Genomic DNA, 14,883 nt, shown 5'->3' with positions numbered 1-14,883 from the left:
ATTCCAGTATCTCCTCCTCTGTATCCTCTGCATTTTCTTTCCTTGGATAGGAGGTCCTTACACCACAGAATTCTTCGGGGCAATGAAGGATTAGGCTAAGTGCAGTGAGATTGTATCATATATATACCCTTGATCACAATTGATCAGACATTATTCTGATACAGAGGAATTTGTTGGAAATAACAATTTATCTTATTTCTTAGGTGTTTTCAACCTCTGCTGCATTTACCACATGTGTATCTGTAGCAGTGAACACATCGCACAGTGGCCTGATTTTTCTTGCATTTGTGTTTGACCTGACACGTCTTTTTCCAGGGCACTTTCACTTTCACTTTCACTCTGATCATGTGATTTAAAAGAAGAAGAAGAAGAAAGCGAATGCTGAAGCCATGAGACAATATGCAGTTCTCCTATATAATGAAGCATTAGGTTTTAGGTTTATAGTCATGTTATGTTCTTTCTTATAACTTAACTGGTAATCCAGCTTTGATGAACACAGTAAGTATCAAACAATCAAGATATTTTCAGGTAAATGCTGTAACCCAACAATTTTACTTAAACTGAAATATGACACCTACTCAGTGATTTACAACATAGAGATAGGTTGTTTGCTATTAAACATTTTAACTGCTTTACTTACAAAATGAACTGGAAACCTATAATTGGGGTGCTCTGCAATTTCTCTCAGGGTAACATGTCGATTTTCTTTTGTAGCGGCTTCCCCTGTGTGTGACTGGTTTTCATTGACGGGTTGAAGGACTGGACGAACTGTTCAGCTTGTCCATTTGTTGTAGGATGATGGGGAGCTGAAATGATATGTCGTATGCTGTTACTACTAAGGAAACACTGGAACTCCTCTCCAGTAAACTGACGACCATTGTCACTTACGAGCTGTTGTGGCAGACCTGTGGGTGCAAACAGTGGCCGAAGACTATTGATCGTGCCGGCAGCCATTGCTTGCTTTACAAGAGTTCTGGCCACTTTGAGTGAGCATCAACCATAACCAGGAACATTTGGTCCATAAATGGATCTGCATAGTCTATATGATTGCGTTGCCATTGAGTGGATGGCCACTCCACTGCAGGCACGTGCAGAGGGGGCGGCAGGAGGGGCTTGAGCACCCGCCCCTTTCCTGATGGGTGCCCAAAGTGCCCTTTTGTTGAGGCAACTTTTTTTTATTTTTTTATTTTGTTTTAAATGTGTGTGTGCTTGCGGAGTCCTGTCTGTGCCCCTCAAAAATAATATTTAACTATTAATCATAGTTTTTGATGAGTAAAAGGGCTTGCATCAGTCACATGATCGCGATTAACCAATGATTGCCCTTGACCACAGAGTGTGCTGGTTACGAGCTGGGAAAGAGCTCACAAAGATAACGTGCATTTTTTGCGGTCTGGAGCTGTAGGAGAAACACAAATTAACTCAGAGACACAGACTGATGCACACACACACACAAAAAAAACAGTAAGTAGGGGACACGTTGGTAAGTTGTCTTGTGGATACTGAGGAACTGAAACAAATGAGCGTGCTGTATGTGCAACAGCACGACAAACATTACCTGTCCTTTTATTAACCCTTGTGTGGTGTTCATATTTTTGTTACTCAGCCAGTGTTCATGGGTCTGGTGGACCCGCCAGAGTTTTGGTTTTCCAAATTAACACTATCAAACAATTTTATGTTAAATTACTCAACAGATGTTTACTTCATCCCAATTACAAGACATATGAACAGCAAACATGGTTAATTTTTTTTTGCCTTTACCTTTGTTAGATCACATTTATGAATTAATGTGCTTCTCTTTTTTTTTTTTTTTATAAAATGTCATAAAAAATAAATCAGTTATAATCAAGTGGAGTGAGTGGAAAGACACAACACATTTACACGTGAAGCAATATGTTTCACAACTAAATGGGATCAGCTGCTCAAAATGACAAATGTGGACAATTATCAAAGCTTACATTACAATTCTGACAGCTTGAGTTCACATGAATTTTCAAAAGAATATAAAAACCTGTGAAAGTGCTTTAAGCGTTTAAAACATGCGAGTAAAGAATGGAATCAGTAACATGTGAGCCCAGTGAAGTGCATCAAACAAGACAAGCGTGCTAAAGAGAGCCACTCATCCCCATCACGGCGTGTCTGCGCCTTAACCTTCGAGGCTCCGTGGGCAGTAATGCTATCATCCCCCAGGTAGTCGGCTCCCAATCTCAGCGTCGGTGTTTCTGACAGATCGGCCTGCGAACCCCTCACAGCCGGACCACAGTCACAGTACAGACATGTTTGGATAATGCAGTCATGCTTCCTCTCTGCTGCCTGTCACTCGTTCTGTTATCTGAAATACTTTTTTTTCCTCTCTAGATTTCTCACTCGCTTCCTGGCTCTTGGTTCATCTCACCAACATTTGCTTTGGCTTCATATCTTTTGATCAGACCGATCTCTTAAAAAATGTCTTGCACTGCTGTTACTTTACTCTTAGCAGTTTTTCACTTTTATCTTTCTTCCCCCTCCTTTTGTCCCCTCCTGTGCTTCTTCACCAGGCAAAGACATCCTGAGGGAGACCATTAAGTTCATGTACACAGACTGGGCGGACAGGGACAGCGGCGACATGCGGCGGAAGACTCTGTTGGCCCTGTTTACGGACCACCAGTGGGTGGCACCAGCTGTGGCCACTGCCAAACTCCATGCTGAGTTTCAGTCCCCAGTTTACTTTTACACGTTCGACCACCACTGCCAGACCGAGACGCGGCCCGAGTGGGCCGACGCCGCGCACGGAGATGAGATACCTTATGCTGGGCAGACACTGTGCGATTTTTTCAGTCACGTTATTCAGCTCCTGCTCAAACTGCACGATTGACTCGCAGGGGTTAGAAGTTGGTAGGTCACGATGCAGGTCTCACACTATACCGCCCGATGCTCTGATGCGACCTGAGTGCTCACACTGTGCGTCCATAACATGAAGGTTATAACAGAAAATCTGTCGCTCTCTCTGTCTTTCACTCACACAGACACACAAACCACCACCATCAACTTTGCTAAATTGCTAATGAAAAACATTAATCAGGCAGCTGTGATTGAGCAGCAGTGTAAATCCAACTATTTTCACGGTTGTTGTGGTCGTGATAATTTTGTGATGCCACACCGAAAAGGCTCGGATGAGCTTTCCAAAGTTCTACAAGTTGTGCCTCCATCGCTTGTGTCCACATCACACGCTACACTGCTGTGCTGCGCCGTCTTTTTCGCTGACATTTGTGTTTGCGCGTGCGCAGTGTGAGAAACTGCGGTGACACCCTCACGACGGTCGCGAGGATTTCAAACAGGTTTGAAATCCTCACAACCAAGCGATTGATGATCGGGAGCTGGTTGTGAGGTGTTAATTGCTTCTCGTTACCCCACGTATACTACACGATGCACGACACACGATGAAGGCTAAAATCGGGCCGATCGCCAAAACGGTCGCACGACTCAAAAATCGGCTCAAAATGGGCCACAAATCGCAGTGTCTGCCCAGCTTTAGGTGTACTGTCGTCCGAGACTTGCACCGCAGTGTCGGCATTTGTTTCCCTGTTGGCCATGCTTCTTGTTGTGGTCATCTGTTGTCTTCTGGTATTTTCTCCGCAAGCGACCTTTCCTCGACCAATGAGATGAGCGGTAATCCTATGTGTCATACTCGAATTGTCATAAGTGTGCTGTCAGCTCATTGGTCACAAAGCAGGAGAGGGGCTGGGAATTATGTTTTCCAACAAAGCGTTAATTCCATTAACATTTATAGACTACTTTTGATTCTCACTGTATTACGGGACAAAGTGCGTCCCTTATTAGCTCAATACGGGACGTGTGCTTTTGTTTCTAAATACGGGACGATTCCGTTTTTTAAGGGACAGTTGGCAACCCTAACAGTAAGTCATGACCACAGTGCTCAGCATCACATCGTTCTTGGAGAAGTTGCACAGGAACAGGTCCGTGGCACCGATCATCGGTACGCCGAACACGTAGAGCATGTTTGTTCGCTCAGAGAAAGAAAAAAAGGCTGCAAAAGTACAGGGAGGAATGGGAAAAGGGAAACACCTGGCTGGAAAAGGTCACCATAGCGCCTATAAAGCGCACTGCACTGTGTGACGGCGCACTTTTTCCATAGGCATGCTTCTAATGGTGGGCACATGAAGAACATGAGGGGCGTGAAAGCTCGGGGAACCCTTAACCAATTTCTTGTCCACCAGGCCACGGCAGAAGCAGATATGGTATGTAAACACTGGTTTGTTTTTTTAAACCCTCTGGTTAAAGTTAATATGGGCATGTGCAGTGAATATCAGCGCTATGTGGCCAGAAGTGTGATAATATAATTTATTTTGTGTAATAAACAACTGCAAGGATAGATGATTACAACAAATAGATGACTAATACATAAAAGTAATACATAGATGAATAATGATGATGAGTTATGATGCGTAATCATGGGAACAAGCGGGTTTACAAACAGGAGCAGCTGATTAGCTTTAGAAAAGCTGAAATAATACCTCAGCTGAAGCCAATTGTACTAAATGCACTAAATGTGCACAGTTACAGGAATATTTTTGTTCTATTGTTTTCTATTAATTTATATAATTTTAAGTTAAGCAGGACAGAGTTCTTTTAAAGAAAGATTTACTTTTATTCTCAAAAGTTGAGCATGACAGGCTTCTGTTTAAGAAAGAGACCTGTTTTACTGTGTTAATGTTGTCATTTTGAGCTAAAAATAAATGGCTAAAGGATCATTTGTTTCCCATATGGTCATATCACAAAGAATATGCATCTGCTTAAATCAAATTCAAGTCAAATGGTTAAAAAATAATTTCACACACACAAAAAAGAGCTACCACACTGGGAAGGGTGAAGACAACTGGGTTGCCCGGCCCTGGCCACGAGGTGTCCCTTATTTATTTTTCAGGGAGTTGGCAACCCTACTTACTGGACTAACTTCGCAAAGACTGGGTAGGCCTCATGTCATAGTAGTGTAAACTGTACACGTTACTGTATGTTCTCTGATAGCCTTCTAGTCAATGAATACTTGAATTTGAGTTGCTAGTTTGGGGTGGGTGACTCAGATCTTTCAAAGATACTGTTTTCAAAGACGGTCTGCTGTTTCCAGGCTCAAGACCTCCAACATTTGTCAAAGGGACGAATGCTCTCTCGCTCCTCGCTGTTTTCTCTTTTTTACGTTGGTGTCATCTCTTTTTCCATCTCCTGTGTGTTATGTGCACATTATGCTTCTCTAAAAATTCCTGATCTGCTGAGCAGTTTGGAGGGGGGAGGCGTACACTAAACACATAACTATGAAAACACTGATATCTTTTATTCTACCAGCATTTTTAGGTGCCAAGTAAGTACTGCTGTGTTTCATTTCTCATTGAGGGAGAAGAAAAACGAAAGAAAAATAGAGTATCGCTATTTACCGTCAACTAACAGACTTCTGTCATGTTCTCCTGACAAAGTGCCAAACTGGCCTCACTCGTGATTTTCTTTCTTTCATCTTCTCTTTTTTTGTTGTTTTGTTTGAAGCATTTGTTTAATTGTTGTTCTTTATTGTGTGGAAAGAATTTTTCTGAAAATATAGATATAGAGAAATGATATTATATATAGTTCTATATAAAATGTGTACAAAGGAGAAAGTATATAAAAGGGTTTTCTCAGTGGGGGATCTATGCATGAATTATTTTTAAAGACGCGGGGAAAAGGACACTGTACCTGTCGATGCACGTTTCCCAAAATCTAAACGAGTCATATCGCTCCATGTTTGCTACTTTTGGTTTTTGGTTTTCTCCCGCAGAGTAAGAGCATCGCAGGAGCATCGCAGGAGCATCGCAGGAGCATCGCAGGAGCTCCTGAAGTCAAACGACGCCTCCCAGCACTCATTTATTAAAACGGAGTCGATGCCAATAGTCTTAAACGTTAGAATTAAAGCAACAGCTGTGAACTCAGTCATGGTGTCATATGCAGCCTCCATCTTACTGTCACTACTTTTTCATTTTAGGGTACGTGAGGTAAAGCGTCCGTCGATTGTACAAAATTATTTTTCTAAGTTATTAGCAAAACAGAGCAGAGACTGATGCTGCTCCTGTCTGACCCCCTTATGTCTGGCACATGTGTATTCTGACTTGTGTGTGTGTGTCTGTGTGTGTGTGTGTGTAGGAGCTGCTGTCGCTGTGTGAGTGTGATATCACATCTGCATCACTCAAGCGTAGGCGGGCCCGCGTCAGACAACAATAAACAAAAAGCAGAAAAAGGCCAACAGTAAAAGCTCAGACTCCAGCATGAGCTCCTTCCTGCTGCTTAACCAATCACCTTCCTCCATATCATCACTGCCCCCTCCCTCCTCCACTCTCCATCCTACACCGCCTTTGTTATTTAACACCGACCCCCCCAAACTGATAATCAGACAAATTCCCAAACACCTGACTTCACTGTGTCGACACCGTTCCTGACTATTTCTGACCTCAGGTCAGGTCTGCTATTATCCTCACATTAAGGGTTCGTTCACCTGCCTGCAGATGATCTGTGAGCTCGTCGGTTGTAAATGAAACTCTAAGCACACTGAGGGTAACCGGGAGGCGTTCAGGGCCTGCAGTGCAGAGCTGCAACATGAAAAAAAGGGATGGGGGCTCAGATCTCCTGAACAGGGTAGAAACAACACGGTGGGTTTGTGCTGTTTGTGATTCCTGCTCCGTCACTCTGGTGGCGACGACTGCAGCTCAGCAGTGCTCCCTGCTGATCCTCTGATGAAGATGTCAACAGTATGTAAACTGAGCTGATGTGCTGCTGTTTGAGCCCACATGGTAGTGTACGTCCAGTATGGGAGAACTTAGTCACCGGTGCTGTCTTTGCTTGTGCTCTAGCTTTAGCCTGTTTGATTGTTTGTTTTCTATTTTATTACTGCCTAAAAGGGGAGGTGGGGGAAACACATGCCTGACTTCTCCTGTCAGAGGTTTTGTAAGCTCAGTGGAAGGGAAACGTGCACAATGTAAATCATAAAACAACTGACTGGGGCTGTGCTGCAGGTGGATCAGTGCTGTGGAAAAGAGACTGGACAAAGACTCTCAGCCTTAAATACAGGACAGAGGATGATCCTGAAAGAAATCTCCGTCCCGGATCATCCGTGGACCGGGTTTCCTCCTGAGGCGTGGGCAGCGATAAGCAGAGTTTTGTATAAGATTAATTATTCAAAGTAACACTCAGGTATGCCGTTCAGCGGGTTAGTTACGACGTCGGGAGCAGTTAGGAGAACAAAATGATACAGAGACTGTTCAGGTTGCTTTCCCAAAATCAACTCAAAGTTTATTCTTTTGTGCAGGGTTTTTATAGGCAGAAGGGTTCGTGTGTCAACAAGTTTCAAGTTACAAGTTACAACCATATAAGGAAGTTCCCCCTAGCTCTGAAAGGGGCCTTCTATAATCTCAACATACTTTTGACAGGTCCATTAAACACTAGACATTTAGAATCCTTTAGTGATATAAGTTTGCACATGGTAGAATACTACATGTAGTTATTTGCATTAGGAAATGTTTAACCATATATACCTAAAGGCACATAATCAATGGTGTATGATCTTTAGCAGGCTATAAACTTGATGTGCACTCGAGAAATGCACTGTCCTATTGTACCACGGCAGGATCAACGCAGCTATGCCTGTTCCAGTTTAAGTGCCTTCTTTACATATAGATGAACTGTTGGATTTTCCAGACCAGCAGGCCAAAGGAAGTCACCCGTGGGGTCACAGCAAGAGGAGATGAAGTTTAAACAAAGGGCATTGCAGAAACAGGGTCCTTTGTATAATATCATCAAAAAAGGTATTCAGTACATGCTCCCAAAATACTAAAATATCTAACAGATCCGATCATCTTTCAGCTAGCAGTGTCGAGCAGAAGGACGGCCTGCTGATGCGTCCATATGAACCCTTTTGTACTCACTCCTGTGTATAAGGAGGTGGCGCGGGGTTGTGTAGTTAACCTCAGCACCACACAGCTACAGCAGAGGAGAGAACACAAACGAGTCCTTTCATTCCAACACGTTCTCACTCCCAACTCGTCAAACGTGTGACGCATGGTCAGGCTCCCTCTGCATTGAATATTCAGAAGACATTTGTTTAAATAGTTCTACAAATCTGAGCTGTTGGTGTGTCCTTGGATTGTGTGGTAATAATATTAGAGCCTGCAATCTTTCTTACTGAATATCTACTCTGAGTCATGTTACCTGAGATTAGTTCTATGTTTACCTGTCAGCCTGGACGAATGTGCTGTGTGAAAGAAATTAAATTAAATCAGATCTGAACTGCGTACATTTAAGGAACCTGTTCATATTTAATATGAACCAGTGATTTTTTGATTGCTGATTCCAAGAGAGTCTTTGTGGAAATCCTGTTTGGCTTTTTGTTATTTTAATTCTCTTCTCTGTTTTCCAGAACAGTTCTCCACAGTCGCTGTCCACATGGGTCAGTGGGACCAAGAAGCACTCTGCTAATGTGGGACTCTGCCCAGCAACATCCAGCAGGACCCAGACAGCGTTTTTTATCTCCCAGCTGCAGTTTTTGTTTGTCTGTGACTGGAGAGTCAGATTTTTGTTGAGCTTCACACTTGCAGAGGTAAGTCAGTTTGCAGAGATCCCTCCCACCCTGGCTTTTATGTGCTAGATTTCTTATCTGAAACAGTAATATTTCAGTGACTGCTGCTTGTACAACAGGTTAATACACGCTACTGATCCCTGATGGGAGAATCATCAATTTTGGCAACAAAGAAGCCTGGTGGATGTTTGTTTACAGTCTGATGATGGGACATCATGCTCTGCATCTTCAAAGTTTGCCTCCTCATTATTATTCATACCCAGTAATGTGAAGTATGCTTATATCTACTATAACTGAACCAACCTGGTGCTCTTCATTTATGGAGGCTGTTGAGTCTGAATGTTGGATGTTGTGTATCTCGTGTTCTCTGGGCTTTGTTGTCCTCAGTCTTTTCGCAGGATCAGAAAACAAAACCAGGAGGTGCGTAAATGTTTCTTCTCCATGATGTTTCTTCAAATGTTTCTTCTGGATGATGATAAGACTGTGACACGGGATGCCACCTTTGGTCTTGTGATGAAGCAAAGCTCAGGAAGAAGTGGGATTAAATGGTACCCACATGTGTGCTGCTGAGAAGGATGTACAGGGGCACCTGCAGCCAAATCCAAGCCTCAGGTTAGTTGTAGTTGCAGAACGCTATAGGACTGAGACAGCTGAGGCATCAAATGTTTGATTAAACGGATGAAAAAGAGAAGTTCCTTCCCTATAATTATCACTTCTTAAAATCTGTAGCAACTGTCAGCGTGCTGAGCATGCTCAGAATGTGACAATATATTTTTGTTCAATATTTAATTTCTTTCAGTTGCAATTGTTAAATGAACATAAATATATATTCTTAAAATTTAGCAAACTAATTTATCAAAAAAATATACATATATCTATATTAGTTTTAATAAATTAATTTGACAGCTGTATTGAAAATACCATATTGTATTCATACAGAATCAGTTTGGTATCATTGTTTGTCTGCTCACTGATTGTTGAAACTAAGAGCTGCTTTGATCTGTTTGATCTAAAGTATCCAAAGTTGAGCTCTGATGTTTCTTCACCCCTGTGTGTGATATGTGATTCCTACATGCTGGCAGAGCAGAGCAGCAGTTTGTGCTCACAGATGGTGTGGAGAGACGGTGGTGTTTCCTCAGAAGAACCAGCAGAGTCACTTGCTGACTGATGTTCGTCTGCACTGCACAGAGGAAATCAACTGACCGAGGTTTGTCCAGTGACGTGTTATGAAATGTATATTTGTTTTATGCTTACAGTTATGTTTTTCTTGACAGAGGCTCTGCAGAGGTTAGACAAAGCAGAGAAAACATGTGCTTTAGCGACCGTGGCTCAGGGGGTTGGAAATCGCATCTGTAACCGGAAGGTCGCCGGTTCGATCCCCAGGCTCTCTGTCCTGGTCGTTGTGTCCTTGGGCAAGACACTTTACCCTACTTGCCTACTGGTGTTGGCCAGAGGGGCCGATGGCGCGATATGGCAGCCTCGCTTCTGTCAGTCTGCCCCAGGGCAGCTGTGGCTAAAACCGTAGCTGCTTCCACCAGTGTGTGAATGAATAGTGGCATTGTAAGGTGCTTTGAAAAGCGCTATATAAATCCAATCCATTATTATTATTATAAAATATGTGCTTTACATTTTACTGTGATTTATTGAGATATTTGTTGCCTGATGTTCAGCAGGAATGGAGAAATAGAATCAAAGGGAGATGTTTTTGCTGTTTTTGTAATGATGTAAGTAAATCTTCAATATTATTTACTTGCTTGGTTATATTAGGAGTGTTTCTGAGTGAGGGGGGAGGAGTCATCATCCAGGTAAAGTGACGTAGATCAATGGATACACTTGTCTCCCCTTTAAAGGAGACGATCCAAGTCATCCTTAAATGTTAGTGCTTTCAAATACACAAACATTTTGAAAGGACAAAAATGAACATCCAACTTTGACTGTAATACAAAATAAATCTTTGCATGTGTGTTTTCAAACTCTCAGATGGGCAGCATATTAGTCTTGGACTGTCTGACCTGCAGCACTGAATGACCACCACACATGAGCATGTTCCTGCAACATTCAGCATCTGATCCTTCATCTGTGTGCTGCTGCTTTTGGTAAGTAGAGTTACCCAACTCCAGTAACTCTAAACACATGCCATCCATTTCTAACGGCCTGGTTACTTCCTGTCAGTTACTTTAGAAACCATGTAGTCACCTGACCTAACACTGTTTCTTCTTCTTCCCCTTAATGTTCAAGTGTCACATGTCAAACAGCTGGAGAGGAAACTACACCAGTGTACTGGGATGTTTCAGCAACACGTGCCAGATGCTGTTCCTTCATGGTGACATCACCAGAGACAGCCCCGCCCACCTCAGGACCTCGCCATTGATCATGATGATTTTTTTTTTCTTTTTTTTTTTATTAAGTGATCATGATGATTATAATGATGACAGCGAGCGGAACTAAGACTGTAAAAATCCACGACCAGAATGTTTCTTTCTAATTATGAATGAATACTGAGAGCCTCTTTCTGTGTTTTGTATGTTTTGTCTGTTTTGTTTTTTACCTCATTTGTTTCTAACAAAGTTCACAAACTCACACAGTTTACATTCTGTATTTTTCCATCTTTACCAGCCACACTCTGACTGCATTTAAGAAAATAATCCTTAGAAATCGTCCTTTTTCTCTTTTGTAATTGATGATAATTCAGTGAATATACTGCGCTGCTTCCTTTTATTGCGTCACACATTGCTTTAAGTTTTTCAGTGTCCAGTTATTTTTTACTGCTGTTTGAATTCTCTGTATGTTTGACCCTGTAGACAGTTTGATGGACTGCTTGTCTTCCTGTTTGTTACCGCCGCCTGTTTTTTAATAAAGATTTGGATTTCTGACTTCAACACAGCCTCTGCGTGTCCTCCCTTTGTGTCCTCTTCCTCTGTGAATGTGTTGCATGTGTCACAGATTCATTTTATTAACAGCTTTCCCACAGTGAGTTGCATCAGCATTCATTCACAGCACATTGCAGAAGGATTCAGATTAATACAGTGATCTTACAGTCAGAATGATCCTGACAGAGTGCCACTGTAAATGATCTTTCATCAGGTACATTTTAAAGTTCAGTATTTCAAAGCAGGAGTTATGAAGACTCATACTGGCATTAGGACTAATAATATGTACTTACAAAGTCAAAGTTCTTTAATTATGTTAGAATATTGGAAGACAATCAACTTTTAGTGTTTTCCGCATATTAATTATTCTGAAATAGAGACAGTGACCCTAACTGTGCAGAAGCACTAAACGACTGACAATCTAACAGACATCATTGGCCTGAGCTGTCATGCACAGTGAGTCTGATCCTTTGCTGTGAGAGTCTGACAAGCATGTTTCTGGTCAGTTTGGAAGAAATAATATCACAATGTTGATCTTTCTTTCCAATATTCCTTCTCTTTTACAACATAAACTGTGATCAAAGGTACTTATGTTCACAGCATGTAATAATACTGACAGTCCAGGGCATTGTGGTCTGTTGAGCTAGGGTTAGGGTTAGCAATTCAGACATATGTAATCAATACTAAACGTCTCTGACGTGGGCCACTGTCCGCAGTGTTGGGAAATCCATACCAGGCTGGAACGAGTCAAGGTAGGTGAGCATCCACGAGAAGACACAGCAGATGCATCCTACTAATACTGACAGGACCAGGAGACTCCAGAAACTGAGCGTCTTCTCTTCAGTGCCATCCTCGCCTGTCACCCTCTCTGCCCGCAGCTCTTTGAGTATGGGGTAGATAAGGGCGCAGAGAAACCCTTATTACTAATTCGTATTATAATTCAATTTTCATGAAATATTCATATTCAGTATCGGTCCTTTTATATTATAACCACGTATCCACCCAGGCTCATGGTGGGGCAGGGCTCTGTCCTGGGATGCTTGAGTGAAAGGTAATGTACACCCTGACCAGGTATCCAGTCTGTCAGAATTGTTTTCAATATTTGGTTCAAAAACATGAGTGACAACAAAAATCCAACTAGGATTCTTGCATATGATGAATGAAGTCTGTCTTTGACTGTATTGTCCAGCTGATCCATCAAACCCCCAGCAGGTGAACCTTATTCGTGATATAATATGGCAACAATGTAAAAAATGAAACAGCAACAGTCTAAATGTAAAGTGCATTCTAAACTCCTCTTCAATAAATTATATGCAAAGAGTCATTCAGGACTGTAAAACGTGAACTACAGAACCCAGAGTCTTCATCATTAAATCTCTGGTTGCTTCATTTTTCTATCCTAGATCAGATACTTTAAGGTTAGGTTAGGTAAACTTGCATTCTCATGGTGAGGCAAAGTGCTTTATGTGTGTGCGTGTCATGAACGGCTATAAAAGGCCTATAATTAAAGAACAAAGTGGGGTTTGAGTTCGAGTTGCGGCAGACTGTCACTACTTGTAAATGGAACGCAGCCTTCCTGCGGCGGACAGCTAATAACAGGAATCGGACGCGGTCCACCCAAGTCCACAGCAACCACCAAAGCAACCGCCTAGCATGACCTTAAAAACATATTCTGTCTTCATAACTATCAAAAATATGAAATGATTTTCAAAGTGTGAAAGTGTTACAGCTGCAGAGAGCTATGGCGGCATCTTTGGAAGCTGTTTGCACAGCTAATAATATACGATGTAACCATGGAGACAGTCAGTCACGTGAGCTAGCGGTGCATGTTTACTACAGTAAATAAGGTGATTGTGTGCACAGCGTCCACACGCTGCAGAGGGTAAAGACATTACTTCAATATTGTTTTATATTGATATATATTTGCCTTCTGTTGACCATCACCTCAGGTTCACCATCACAGTTTCAGCATACAGATGCACACTGTCTAAATATCAACACATTCAAAAACTAATGTCTCAGAAATAAGCACAGCTGTTCATGTTTGTCATTAGAGTTTTATTTGTAAGAAAATTATGAACTTCATATTGTGTATCAAATAAAAGAACATTTCACAACTCTCAGTCAACAGAAACAGGTAACAGAAATGTCTCTAATGTAGACATGTACAGTGTAGTGTAAGCATTAAAAGATCATAAAGGAAACACTAACATTTATGTGAAACTAATTGTAATAAAAAAATGAGCAGGTGCTTTATAGATGTAAAAGAAAGAATCTGAAAACAACACTTTTTTGGTCTAAGTGATCAAAGTAGAAAACAGAACTGATGTTCAAGAACAAACCGTAGCTGCACTAATATTACACATCTCCATTGTTGTGGTGAACAGACATGTTGCTTTTAAAACCACATGCAGTGTGTGACCATGACTGTTCACTGAGACCATGAACGCCACTTCGCTGAAGCCTTCGCCTTCTTCTTCTTCTTCTTCTTCTGAATTGGAAGCAGAAGGAGCACGAGCTGCTTTGATCTACTGAAAGGAAAAAGCAGAACATCTGCGCTGAAACCATTAAGACAGGAACAAATTCAATGCAGTGTCTCAGGTGGCTTAGCCTGTTACAACTGTTGATACAAGCTAAATACGGTTAACACACAGTGTCAGGGAGCTGCAGTGTGGGAACTAGTGGCTTTAGGTTTGTAGTCATTTAACTTTCATCCATTCATTTAATTCAGGAGGAAGAAATGCCAGGTTGATGCAGGCTGGTTACATGCATTTGGTCCCATGCTGTCTTTAACTAAATGACTTGGTTCACTTTATGGCTGGGCTGTATGTGGGGTTATATCATGTTATTTGGGCAGGAGTACCTGTCCTCTGTTAGACTTAGAAAGTTTCTCCATAAGTAGAGTTTCTAACTCTTCTAGCACATCTGTGGCTGACAGCTTTTTGGTGGCTCTTTTTACCCCACACTGGTTGTGAGTGTGTAAATAGCCCCACTAGTTCTTTTGGGTTGCAGTTAACTTGGGAGGAAGAGGTGGGTCTGCCATGACTAGATGAATAACAATTATCTGGGATACATAAATTTCATAATGCATGCATGTATCTCTATAAACCTGCCTGAGGGCTGCCATTTTTTACATTCAGTTATTTCTTTGTTGAATCTAAATAATGAATGTGTTACAGTTAAAGTGAAGCACTGATCAGTGTAAATGGCTCATTGGGACACAGAAACCTTTAAATTAAACCCGATCACCTGATATCGAGTGTCAAACAATATCACAGCTGTAAAAGCTGTTTACAGTCAGAATTTATAAAACTATGATTGTAAATAAATTCAAACAAGTGAGCTTTTCTCTTTGTGCTGAATATCAACACTGTGGTTTCTTAGACTGTAAGCTTTACTTTAGCGCAAGCTGCCACTCCAAATGTC

General features: G+C 41.7%; 1 protein-coding gene and 1 long non-coding RNA gene across 5 annotated transcripts in view; one reads left to right on the top strand and one right to left on the bottom strand.

Moving 5' to 3' along the window:
* Positions 1 to 14,883, bottom strand: part of LOC309702569 (uncharacterized protein) — a 1,256,944-nt gene that overhangs the window by 418,803 nt on the left and 823,258 nt on the right.
* Positions 8,256 to 10,961, top strand: LOC309702635. 4 transcript variants are annotated; one of them, XR_014275652.1, is made up of 5 exons: positions 8,256 to 8,608; positions 8,707 to 9,199; positions 10,355 to 10,462; positions 10,568 to 10,683; positions 10,826 to 10,961. It is a non-coding gene; the product is annotated as an uncharacterized lncRNA (long non-coding RNA). The 4 variants fall into 4 exon arrangements; XR_014275653.1 differs by having other exon boundaries at positions 8,256 to 8,612; positions 10,843 to 10,961; XR_014275654.1 differs by having other exon boundaries at positions 8,256 to 8,612.

This window comes from Aulonocara stuartgranti (assembly GCF_965226115.1).
Source record: "Aulonocara stuartgranti genome assembly, chromosome: 3".
Classification (NCBI taxonomy): domain Eukaryota; kingdom Metazoa; phylum Chordata; class Actinopteri; order Cichliformes; family Cichlidae; genus Aulonocara; species Aulonocara stuartgranti.
The sequence above is the reverse complement of the archived record's forward strand: the minus strand, read 5'-3'. Positions and strand labels throughout refer to the sequence as shown.